Source organism: Ceratotherium simum, chromosome 13, assembly GCF_057802395.1.
Source record: "Ceratotherium simum simum isolate JZ-2026a chromosome 13, ASM5780239v1, whole genome shotgun sequence".
Taxonomy (NCBI): domain Eukaryota; kingdom Metazoa; phylum Chordata; class Mammalia; order Perissodactyla; family Rhinocerotidae; genus Ceratotherium; species Ceratotherium simum.
In genome coordinates this window covers 61,354,670-61,368,666 of record NC_141912.1, presented here as the reverse complement: position 1 = coordinate 61,368,666, position 13,997 = coordinate 61,354,670, and the positions used below count along the sequence as shown (strand labels likewise).

Genomic DNA, 13,997 nt, shown 5'->3' with positions numbered 1-13,997 from the left:
TTAAATATATCAGTTTATCTGCATACAATCATTTACCGGTTGTGTGTTCTTAGTTTTACGTCATGGTGCTAATATTTGTCTTCTTTAAAAGATATTTTATCTATTTTATCTCCATTGTTAATAAAGTATTTTTTCTCTGCTGGAGTTAAATTTTACTTATTCAAAAATGTATTCTCATCATCTCTCTTATAGTCTTATTTCAGTTTTATATTCTTCTTAATAAGTTACTCTTATTTTAGGTTTTTTGGTTAATTCATCTCTCTTTTTTTTCTTCTTGAATGAGTAATATTTTCATGATTTCATATTATATTGAAAAATTTGAAGTATATCCACTGAGAAAATATCTAAGATTGTCTGAAATTCAATTAAATTCCAATCAAAATCCCAAGAGAAATTTTGTGGAACTAAGCAATATCACCCAAAAATGCATGCCTAAGGATAAAGAATACCAAGGAAAGTTTTAATAAGAAAAATAAGCAAGGGCATCCACTCAAATATCAAGATTTGTTTTGAAGTGTTAGTCATTAAAACATTAGGTTAAGCATGGGATACTTTGAAAACTTTTAAAGATCATGTTAATGAGCCTAAATTTTATCCCATTTGACGCGGGAAACCTTTGGATCACGTGATCTGATTTCTACTTTAAAAACATTACTCTGGTTGCAGAATCAACTACGGGGGAAAGTATGGCATCAGGGAGACTAGTTTAGAGATCATTGCATTCTCAATAAGACAGAATACGGTGGCTCGACTAGGATGTGGAGACAGTAAACGGTTATTAGATTTAGGATAAAATTTTAAAGTAGAGCCAGTCAAACTTGTCAATATAAGTGGATTGCATGTGGATGTGAGAGAAAAAGGAAATTTAATTCTGGTGTGGAGCTTAAGCATTGGGGAGATAATGGAGAATTTATTGAGTTACTGTAGATTGGGGTAGGAGTAAGTTTGAGACAGAAAAATCAAAGGTTTGTTCTTGGATGGGTTACATTTAAAATGCTTATTAGACATCCAAGTGGAGATGTTATAAATAGAGTGGGATGAGTTAGGCTCAAAGACCAAGATATAAATTTGGAATTATCAATGTGATTCAGTACTTAAAATCATATGTCAGAAGTGTAGTTAGAGGATAAAAGGGAAATTACTCCAATGTTTAAAGAGAAAAGGATGAGAGTCTGCTTATTATACAAGAAACACCCAGTGAAGTATGAGGACAACATGCAAAATACAGCTTATGTTTCAAGGGGAGGTCAACAGTGTCAAAAAGTGCTTAGAGATGGAGCAGAATGAAGATTGAGATCTTATGTGACAATGGAAAATATTATTTCAGCAGGGTGGGGTGTTAGTCTGTTGAGGAACAAAATTCTGTATACAGAAGCACAGATACCAAATATAGATAATTTTGCAAGGCATTTTGGTACAAGAGGGAATTAAGAGATAAAATAGTAGCTGGAAGAAAATACATAGTCAAGGGAGAATCATTTTAACAAAGTTTAATAAGAGAGGAAAAACTGATAAGGTAGAAGACAGAGAAGACAAAAGGAACAACTTCAAGAGAGGGAGGGAGGCAGGGAATGGGATCCAGTGCACAAGAGAAATTGTTGGCATTCGTTGGGAATACAGACAGGTCATTGATTTAAAGCAAGCATAGGGACACAGATGCAGGTAGGTAAGGTAAGTTAATGCATTGGTTGGTAAATAAATGTAGCAGTTCTCCTCTGTTTAATTTATTTTATTGAAATGAGACCAAAAAAAACCCAAGAAACCAAATCCACATCTAAGAGTGTGTGTTTGGTAGTTGAGGTTTGAAGAGAGGGGAGAACATATCTAAAATCGTTTAATGATTAGGAAAGTAAATTGAGTTAGAGAAATGTAGTAGAAGTTCTGGGGAGTGCTACGTCCCCAGTTGTGGTTTCCTTAATAAGTCATAAAAAAGTAAAAAACATAAAGAAAATTGTTGACGGACTTGAGATCCTCAAACTTAAAAATAAATTAAGGCAATTTGTGTTCTAAATGAAGTTAAAAAGAGAAGTTACAGACCATGAGAAGGTGTTCACATAAAACTGACAAAAGATTAGCATATTAAGATAGACAAAAAGTTCTCTAAATAAATGAAAAAAAAACAACTAGATAGAAACATCGGCAAAAAATATCAACAGACAATTTCAGAGTGGAAATACAAAAGGCAAAAGGAATCTGAAACGCTATTTCACTGAGATAAATTATGATCACAATGAGATAGCATTTCACATCCAATAGATGGGCAAAATTAAAGCTATCCATTACCAAGTGTGGAACATATGGGAAATCAGGGGCCTCCATACAGTGGTAGAGGAGTATCTGTCATTACACTCATTTTGGAGAACCAATTGAAAATAGTCTGTCTTGTGATGCACACTTTTCACTTCTGGTCTTAAAGGGATATTTTAAAATCATAAAAGTACTGAATTTTATAATGTACATATTTAAACACATTGTACATATTTACATATGCAGTAGAAATATAAAAATATCAATGAAGAGGATAGATACCAATTTACATATAGGGTTACTTCTGGGGAGGGGTAGGAATAGGTTGGGTGAGGCTTCAATTGCATATTTAAGATGTAATTCTTTAAAATAGTCACCCAGAATCAAATATGGCAAACCGAGTAAGCTGGGTAGAGAAGTGTTTATGAACATGTCTTACATTGTTTTCTATGCTTGTCTGCATGTTTGAAATTTATCAATTAAAAACAAATAAATATCTTTATATACAAATATCCTTAAAAGAGTGATTCTATATGAAAAATATGAGCAAGTTAAAGGTTTTCTTTTTTTTCTTCTTCACAGTTGTCCTTACAGTTGCCCTCAGATCTCTCTAGAAAAATGAATAATTAAAAATAACAACATCAATAATAAGAGCAGGTATAATTTTGGGAATAATACCTTTTGCCTAAAATATTTGAAGAAACTTGCATAAACTTACATTCTCTTCTTTATAGGTCCACAAGGAAAATATTATTTTTCACATTTAACAGATGAGAGAATGGTGAATTAAATAATTTCTCAGAATTTAAATAACTTTGGTTTGATCACACAGCCAGTTAGTGGCCAAGATGTTCATTGGCCCTCACCAAAAGCCATGTTCTAATCTGACACAAAGATGTCCTCCTCTAGTATATCTCATTAAGGGTTGATTTTTCATGACAGACAAATAAAACCTCAGATTCAGTTTATATTTTAATTCAGATGGATAATACGATTTACAAGTACCTTTATCAACAGCCAAGTACTAATAATGCTAAATTGCATTAAACGAGTTTTAAATGAGGTGATAAATGTAAGATCCTTAGAACAGTGCCTGGAACCGTGTAAGCATTACACGACTGTCAGATAATATTGTCATTGTCATCATGCGCACAACCATTGTTAGTGCTGCATAGTGTTGTGAGCAATACACAGACAAGACCCCTGACTTTTTAAATTGAGAATTGATGTACTTTAAATTTAAAGACAAATGGAAAATAAAATTCTGCATACAACTAGCTATAAACCAAGGCAGAATGAAATACATACTTTAATAAAGATAGATGCTAAGTGAAATAAGTCAGAGGGAGGTCAAATACCATATGATCTCACTCATAAGTAGAAGATAAAAACAACAACAAACAAACACACAGAGACTGAGATTGGATTGGTAGTTACCAAAGGGGAAGGCGGGGGTAGGAGGGCGAAAGGGATAATTAGGCACATGCGTGTGGTGATGGATTGTAATTAGTCTTTGGGCGGTGAACATGATGTAATCTATGCAGAAACAGAAGTATAAAGATGTACACCTGAAATTTATACAATGTTATAAACCAATGTGACCGCAATAAAATTAAAGAAAAAAACAATAAAAAAATAAAAAAAAGGAACATTTTCCAAAAGCAAAAAAAAAAAGATAGGTGCAAAACATGAGATTCTAGATTAAAGAGAGCTTATTTTTTCCTTTGAGACTTGGGGAAGAAAACAAACAGAATGATTGGTTAAAGAGGTGTAATTCTGACTAATGCTGTAGAGAGAGAAATATTATGAACAAGGCACAAAAGGAGAATGTTTCAGATTGAGGAAATAGTATGAAGGGCGGCAGAAGCAAAGTATCCAGTTGAGGTGTTTGAGGGTGGTGGGGGATTTATACAGGAAGGGCTGTGAAAAGTAGCTCAGATGTAGTCATGCAGAGGCAAGCCAGGAATGCCAGCTAAGGCATTCACTCCAGAGTCAGTGAAAAGTTACAAAAGTATTTAAATGATTTCCTCTGTTATTAAAAGTCTTGTTTAGTCAAATTATTCAACTGTACTTCATTGCAACATGATATAGATTGAAAAGTTCTCAAAGAAAAGCTCAGATTTTCACATTTTCCTTTTCCCATGTATTTAAAGATTTTATTTATTTACTTTTCCCCCCAAAGCCCCAGTAGATAGTTGTGTGTCACAGCTGCACATCCTTCTAGTTGCTGTATGTGGGACGCGGCCTCAGCATGGCCGGAGAAGCAGCGCGTCGGTGCGCGCCCGGGATCCGAACCCGGGCCGCCAGCAGTGGAGCGCGCTCACTCAACCACCAAGCCACGGGGCCGGCCCTTCCCATGTATTTAAACATATACTTTCAAGTCTCCCTGAATTTGCCTTACATACCAAAAAGCTAAAACAACTGTGAGTACTACAGCTATTTTCTTTCACGAACTAAATAAGATTAGATATTTCACGTTGGTCACAATTTCTCTTATTATTATTCTATTATTTTTATTAGCTTTTATTTTTTTGGTCCTTACTTCAGCAAAAGCATTTATGAACCAGTATCCTTCAGAGGATAAGAAATGTTCTTAATGACCATATTTTTCTTATCTTGAGAATTAGAGAATTAAATTAAATAGTACCTGTTTGCCTGACTGTATAAGAAGATTTCCAAACAACTGCATAGTTAGAGTTTGGGGAAATCATAAAAGCATTAAAAACTCCTCTCTGAGAGGCAGTAATCCAAGTCTGATTTCATTAATGGAAGACTTTAGGGACATACCTTAAGCTGATCAAATTGGATTAAAATACTGCAAAACTTAGCAGAATTCTGCCAATTCTGAACGAAAATAATGAAATAATAATTTTTGGTCTTATGATATGCATTCAATGTTAATTATTCAAGAAAAATCTCACATAATTATACTTAGAATGAATTATAAGGGAACTATTGTTTGCATAAAAGGATCATAATTCAAAATTAATTTATAGTTAGCATATGGCAACCTACGAAATAGAATTTATCTTCAAATCAAATAATTTTGAAAAGTAAATGCAGTAGTTCATAACACCAAATAAGTATTGATTTAGATTTTGTTCATATTGGCAGGACATTAATACTTCATAAATTTACTTGTAGTTACTAAAGATATTTCTATATCAATAATTCTTTATTTTCAACATTCCTTATCCAATCCCACCTCTTTCTGCTGGGTTACAAATTTGAAAGTTCTTCCTTAATTTTATATGTGTTTAAATTTTGTTTAATACGTTTAGAAGACAAGATGAAAGAAAGTGTAGGAAAGTCCTTACTCTGAAAGTCTTGGCAATCAGAAAGTATCTCATAAGAATCTGAAAAAACAGACTCGGCTCATTTGGACACTGTGGGGTCTGTCGGGGACTTTATTCCAACACCTTCCTGAGTCCATTCTCATTGAGTTACTTATCCCAAGGCAATGTTAACCTTTACCGCCCATCTAACGCTTCCTCTTCTGCTTCCCTCACTTCCAATTCTATATTCATGTCTGTTTAACATATAATATTTTGCATATGGTGCCATGAGTTTTTAGGAAGAAAATTAGTTTCAAGAAAGATAATAAATAAAAGAATAAATATATGAATACAGTCATAAAAATCCATAGGTTATTTGATTTTATATTTAGACATATAAAAATAGAGAGTGATATTGAATCACAATCTGAAGGCAGTAACAAATAGGAAACCTTTTCCAGTTCTCATTTATATTTCAATCCTTGTCACTAGAGTAGATTAATGCTGTGTTAATTTCTGCCCTTTATTAAATTTTGTCACAAGAAATGAAGTACTGGGATTTTTATACCTCAAAGTATCTAACAGTTCATGAGCCTCATTCCCCCAGTGCAAAATCTACTGCTAGAACAAATTTCAGACGTATACAGCTGAAACCACTGAAATTCAGTAGTTTATCAGATTCACTTGATCACTTTCCTAGTGTACCTGATCATAGTCTATGTGATCTATACACTGTTTCTGTCGCCTTCTCCATGGTCATTGTAGATCTTGTTTACTTTGATTGTTTTAAAGCTACTCATGGATGTTCACAACAATCTATTTCATTGCCCTTAGTCTGGTTCTTTCAGTCATATAGAACTAACATAGATATGTCCTCAGTGCTACTCTTCAAGGAAATTCCTAAATCTTTTAATCTGCCAATTACTAAATGATTTCCTCTATGCAACACAGTCAAATCAATCATGCAACTTTGTGGATTATTTTACCAAGTAATTAAACAGACATTTCTAGTTTGCTCTGTTTACCTATGAGGACAATAAGACAATTACTTGACAAAAGGTTAAATTTAAGCCAAAAACTTATGTGAATATAGCTGTAGGTAATTTTAGAATAGGTAATTCGGCATCATTTTGAGTCCTGTCTTATTCCACTTTTTTTTAAATCTCTTGGCCTTTTAAATCACTAAGCAACCTTCAAACAAACCGCTCTCATCAAAGTGATACTATTCCAAAAAGATAAAATATAAAACACTCTCTCACACACACAACTTTTAAAACCTCTTTACCATAGAATTCATACTGGCTTAAAGTCAAGTGTCTACCTTAGTGTTTTTTTTTTAATATTGTTCTTTCCTGAAACGCAAGATCTGAAGTATGTGGGATGAATATTCCAAATTACTTCTTAATAATTTATTTACAAACCTATCCTTGTGCTATGCATGAATTAATGCTAAATATATATTAGTTGATAATAATGGCTAAAGTCATATATCTTGTCTGTGTCAAGAAACAAAAATAAAATAAGCATTGTTGAAATCAGGGCCAGCTTGGTGGAGTAGTGGTTAAGTTCACGCACTCTGCTTCAGCAGCCAGGGGTTTGCAGGTTCTTATCCCAGGCGTGGACCTACGCACCACTCATCAAGCCATGCTGTGGAAGCATCCTATATACAACATAGAGGAAGATGGGCACAGATGTTAGCTCAAGGCTGATCTTCCTCACCAAAAAATAAATAAAAAGATAAACAAAATAAAATAAGCATCGTTGAAATCTTTCCACACATTAGGTCTATTGACATAGTCAACCAAGGCTCTAAAGGTATTTTACCCGCATGATTTCTCAAGATTGTAATATGAACATATCGAAGTTTACCAGATAATTACTTTATTGTTCACCATATTTTAACTCTAATGTCTCTCAATGGAAGAGGAGAAATCCCCAAGTCTTGAATTTTCAGTATGTTGCATAAGACCTCAAACTATTTCTCTTGTCTGCTAATTGATCTTTTCTAATTAGAGTTTAATTGTGCATATACTTTTCATACTTTTATTTAAAGAAATTACCATCTGTTACTTTTTATTAATTCTTTTTTAGTCAACTTATTTAGAAAATATGAATAGTCTACCATATTTATTATGATTAACTGGAAGAAAAGTCTAGCAATTTCTCTTCCAAGAATTCAAAGAACTTAAAAACATCAATAAAACCATGTGATATAATTCATAAATATTTCATAGCAGTAATACTCTTCAAAGAATTGTTTTGTAGAGGATAGGGCATTAACGCTGGAAAAAGTCAGTTATGGTTCAATTTCTAAGTCTACCACGTGCTAAGATTTGTCAATATATAGAGTTTGTTGTGAGATTTAAATATTAAAACGTACAGTGTGTTTTAAAAACAGTTGACACCCTTCTCATATTACAGAAGTCAAGATTCAATCTCCTCCAATAATGAAAGTCACTACGTAGAATTTGGTAACACCAAGTGACAAAGGTATATTTTATCCATTCAGCTAATTCTGGGAAATGACTTCTAATATTTTTCAAAAGGGAATACTCTTCTAATATTTTTCAAAGAAAATATCCTTCCATTAAGATTTGAGGTTTAAATATAAATATCATGGTTAAGTCTATTTTACACAATCCAGCGCTAATACTTGTGTCCTGCAATGATCATCAGACACATTAATGTTTATATTGGTATTAATATGTTTCTTCTAAACCAATTTTTTGGCATTTGGTTTATTTTCCCTTGAGCTATTATGTTTTTGTCATTTGGATTTTTTGTGATATTGTAAATGCTGGGTTTTTTAAACCATATTTCATTCTTAAAATGTATCAGAGGCGGTGACCCAGCTGAATTTGGAAAGGATGCAGAGAGTACAGAGCTCCGTTGGATATCCCCGGTGATGGCAATAATTAAAAAATTCACACCTCATTTCACTCTCCATGCTATCCACCATCTCACTTCCTGGATATTCATCAACTCAGTAGGGACTTGTGACCCATTCTCCACTCTTCCCTCATGGATGTTTTATTGTATATAAGTGACAGAAAACTCAGTTCTGTAAATCTGACCGCATGTTTCATTGACTCGTTCCCTTACTTGCTATTGCAGAACCCCTGCTCCTCCACAAAGCCCGAGGATTATTTATGGGAGTGTCAGGTAGGGTCTCCATATGTGTTCATGAACAAGGTTTTCAGCTCTGTGCAGCACCTTCCATGTCCTGCCTTTTGTAGTCTGTCTCTCCTCCAGCATGCTGACCATCACCAAGGGCCTACTGCATGCAAGAAGTTGAATGCTAAGCAAATGGTCTCGAAAACAAGCATATAATTATGTATATTGATACATACTATGAAGGGGAATAACAAGATGTAATAAAATAGTAAACAGTTCAGGCATAGTTTTGATTGAAGAGTCTTGAAAGTTCTCTAAAAGTTAACACTGACCATGAGATGTATAGACATTAGGGGAAATTATAAACAAAAGTAACATTTCATTTTTTTTGCAAGTTTAAAAATTGGAATGTCACAATAGCTAGGAAAACAGTATACAGGAAGAACTGTGACGGAGAACCGGTCCTACCAGGTATCAAAGCATATTACAAACCCACTGCAATAAAACAAGTGTGTGAATAGACAGAAAGCTCAGTGGAACAGAAAAAAAGTCCAGAAATAGAGCCAACTACAGATTTTTTAAAAATCTACTATATGATAATTGGTTATATTTCAAATCACTAGAACAAAGTTTTTTTTTTTTTTTTTTTTTTTTTTGGAAAGCTAATGCTCGTGGAGCCACTGAATATTTTTAGGAAAAGCTAAAACTCTTCACACCACCCACAAGATAAACTCCAAGTAGATCAATGACGTTTGATCAATGACTATAATGGGCATAGGGAAAGACTTTCTAACTACTGTTAAAATTCCAAATGCAATTAAAGTAAAAGATTGATTGATTTAAGTATTTAAAAGTAAAGAAAAAATTTCCATGGCAAAAAGTACCAGAAGAAAAACCAAAAGACAGATAAACAAAAAGAAAATACTTGCAACATATAACACAGACACAAGATTACTATGTAAATATAAAGAACATTTAAAAAATTGAGATAAAATGTCCAAAAATCTAGGAAATATGGAAAGTATATGAACAAACAATCCACAAACAGATATACAAAAGGAATCCTTAAACATATAACATGAAATTCAACTTCACTCATAGTGAAAGAAATCCAATGAAAAGTACACTGAAATTTCATTTCTCACCCACTGGATTAGCAATACAGCACAAGCTTGAAAATTGGCAAGGCTGTGAGAAATCAGGTACTCACTTATTTTGCATGACAGGAATGAAAATTGATACAATCCCTTTGGAGAGAAATTTGGCAATATCCAACAAGACTACATTGTATGTGCCTTTATCTTTCTACTCAGCACTCCCACTCATAGGAATGCATTTTGATGATACAACTCCAACAATACAAAAATTCACATGCACGAGGTTATTCAGTACACTATTACTGGCAATTGCAAACCAGTCGTAGGAGATTGGGTGAATATACCTTGGTACATACACACAATTTAGAATGTCCAATTGCAATACCCAACTATAAAAATGGATGTCTATGAACAGATATAGAATTAGTTACAGGAGATATTCTGCAGTAAAAAGAATACCAAAATATAAAAAGGTAAATAATATATACATATATATATATCCTTTGTATTAAAAAGGGCAAGAAAAACAAGATAGTATGCATATATATACTTATCATTACAAAAACATACAGGAGGGATAAAACAGGCATTAAATTGGTTACCTACAAGAGGTTGGGAGAAGCAAGGTAGAAGAGATACCTTATTTTTATTTTGTTTGACTTTTGTAAACATGTTAATGTTCTACATTTTCAAGAAAAATTAAATCAAACCAATAGCAACACAACGGATACATGTAGAAATAAAAGCAAACTTAAATGAATGTATCCAGATGTATTTCAAATGAATACCATAACCATACTGAAAGAAGTAAAATAAAGAGACAGAGAAAAAGAGTAAAAGAGGGAGAGGAAAAGGGAAGATAGAGAGAGGGAGTGAGGGCGAGAGGGAGGAAGGGAAGGAAGGAAGGAAAAAGATAGGGATGGAGGAAGAAAGAAAAGAATCAAAGTAATCTAGGAACATAATATTTAACAACATATCCTAAGCCATTGGTGGGAGTAGAAGTTGCAAACAAATATTAAAATCTTTTTAGTACGTTTATTTCTTGTAGTGATATGGGCACAGAAACCAGACACAATTTTAGAAGTATTAGAGGATTGAGTAAAAGATTGTATGTGTTGATACTTTTGGGATCCAAGGTTCTCAATGAAGAAGAAGAGATGACAAATATGAAATGGAGGAAGCAAGAAAGAACCACGTGACGATGCATTGGAATTGGAAGTATGAACAAAAACTCAGGATTTCTAAAATATGTATATTCATAATTTCATGTAAGTATATGTACACTTATATGTATATACATGTCTATGCGTATATGTATGGCTATATGCCTATTTATATATATGGATATGCATGCATATATTTTCTAGCTCTGTCCCCTAAAAGGGACAAGTAACAATGATACTTTAATGGCACTGAGCACATCTGGTCCCTGATCTTGGTCACTAATACCATTCTTCACTAAAAGGAACCAGGGATCCTAAAAGAAATTTATCTTAAAGTGTCATGGTATGTACAAGATGAGCCTGGAATGTCTTATACCAGAATATAATTAAGAAGTAGTAATAATAATAATAATAAAACAGGGCATGTTACTTGCCAAATCTGGGACAATTCAGGGAGCAAAATAATGCAATACATTAATGAATTATAAATAATTAAAAGCAGAGATGTGTGAGTCCATAAAGACAATAAATAAGAATATGAATAGCTAACTGAAGGAGAAGGGAGGGAGTGGTAGAGTTGGAAACCAACATTACACAGCCATCCTGTGAAGAGTGGATCAAGTGAAAACCAACATTACACAGCCATCCTATGAAGAGTGGATCGAGTGAGAATCGCCAGTGGATCTTACATCGAGTGGGAAATTCTGATGAGGAGCAGGGTGTTTCTGTGTTATGAAAGTGTTTCCCTAAAAACTGCTTGTTGGTTGCAAGAGAAAAATAAACGTGGTCGTATTATATATTTATAAGAAAAAAGAAATCGGACAATACCTTGACAAATGCATCAAAATTAGCATCACCAGAGGGGAGAGTTGACATTGTGTGCCTCCAGATCTGATGCCCTGAAAAGGACAAAACACGGCTATCAGATTCCAGCCAATAATATATAACCTGATTGCAATCCTGAGGAAACACTGGACAAACCCCAAACAAAAATGTTCTATTTTTTAAAATGAGGAGGAAATGGTACTGTTCAAAAAAAGTCAATTTTATGAAAGACAGAGAAAATCTTGGAGATGTTCCACATTATAGGAGGCCACAGTGACATGACAACTAAATTCAGTACCTCTCCCTAGACTGAATCCTGTACCGGAGAGGAAAAATATGCTGTAAATAGCAATATACTAGCAACTGACAAACATGGAATTTGGGTGGTATATTACGGTCAATATTAAATTTACTGAATAGATAACTATTCAGAAAAATATTGCTACTCCTAGTAATTGCAAACTGATGTATTTAGGAGAAAGGGCCATGATGTATGCAGCTTAATCTCAAATATAAGAAGACAGAGACAGAGAGATCTACCAAGAGAGACAGAGAAAATGATAAAGCAAATGTGCTAAAAGGTTAACAATTGGTGAATCTGAGTCAAGAGCATACAGATGTTCTTAGCACTATTCTAATTCTTGCAATATTTTTATATGTTTGAAATTATGTCCAAATAAAAAGTTTAAATAACAAAAAGTACGATGTATTTGTTACCATATTTTGGCAAGCTTAGGGAAAGGAAATGGATGCATTAGTTAAGATTTTGAAGACTGAGTAATTATAAGAAATATACATTGTATATTTATTTCTAGAATATGTTTTATTTTGCTATACAACTAAAGGAGGAATTCATTTAAAAAACGCAAATCTGATATTTTCATCTGCATCAAATTCTAGCAAACTCCTTGCCTGGGCAGATTGTTCTCAGCCAAGCTATCTGATCTCCAAGTAATCATGACCAAGAGTTAGAAGAGAAGCTGTTGTAAAGGTGATAAAAAATAAATTTCAATAAGAATTTATTTTGTATTTTAGCAGGTTGTTTTTCCTCCATATCTCTGAGGAGCAAGATACCAGTTAGGCTCAGAATGTCACATAAAAATCCTCCTAACAGATGAGAATTGTCTGTAATGTGATGTGAGAGGGTAATAAAAATGACTACTAAAATATGAAACAGGAAGGTCTATCTCAGGTGTACAATAACATCTACAGACTGCTTAAAGGAGACAAATCAACTTACAGTTCCTCATAAAACCTGACTCTTTAATTTGCAAGTTTTATAAAATTTAGGTGATCTAATCACCAGCTAAGTGACCAAGCACTAACACCTCATTTCTACATTCTAAAAAAATCCAGTTACTTCTAACCTCTTGGAATGACATTTGTTTCATTTTTATAACAAAATTTAATACAGGTACAATGTAGATTTCATGCGTTAAGTCTCAAAGCATAGGCCAAATTATGGATTTCTTAAGTGCAGGATGATTGATTTGACATTTTTTTTTACACCAAGTCTACTGGGTACTCAATAAACATTTGTTTTCATTTATTCATCAAATAGGTGTTGGATATTTACTCTTTTCTGTGCTAAGTTCTTGGGGTATAATAGTGAAAAAATATTGTCCCTGGCAGAGACAAGCTCAAGTTAGTGGGCAAGACAATCAAACAGGCGATTTCTACTCATTGTATGAGTACTTACTGCAGCGAGCACAGGGTGCTTGCTACAGGAACATAAAGAAGGGGTACCTAACTCAAGTTTGGGGAGTCAGGAAACAAATATGGTTGTGAAAAAATAAATATATGTTTAAACCAGGAAGATGAATAAGAGTTTACTCATAATATTACAGAAAGGATTACCTTGGCTGTGTGTGTATGTGTGGGGGGGAGGAGTGTTCCAGGGTAGGCAACGAACACATGCACGGGCATAGAGACAGAGAGAGCTGGTGGGAACGGCAAGATTTTATTATGCTTGGAATATACGGAAACAAACATGAGAGATGAGGCTTCAGTGGAACCAATGGCCACACCACAAAGGGCCTTGGAGCTACAGAGCTGGGACTCGATCCTGAGAATTATGGGTAGGTACACACTCATCCACAAAGTTTTATTAATGCACTACTATTTAGTTATACAGTTCTCAATATCATAGGCTTTGTCCTCATAGAGTTTATATTCTGGACTTTAGACTCTAGAGAACATAGCAGACGAAAATCAGTTAAACAAACAATTTGACAGTGAGACAAATAAAGGAATCCAGTATATTTGTATAATGGTTG

The 13,997-nt window shown here is 33.7% G+C and overlaps 1 long non-coding RNA gene across 2 annotated transcripts in view; it reads right to left on the bottom strand.

Moving 5' to 3' along the window:
- LOC147915744 (uncharacterized) overlaps positions 1-13,997 on the bottom strand; it is a 67,262-nt gene that overhangs the window by 47,140 nt on the left and 6,125 nt on the right. For both annotated transcript variants that reach the window (XR_015554172.1, XR_015554173.1), the window contains exon 2: positions 11,725-11,795. This is a non-coding gene — a long non-coding RNA (uncharacterized LOC147915744). The remainder of the gene's footprint in view (positions 1-11,724; positions 11,796-13,997) is intronic.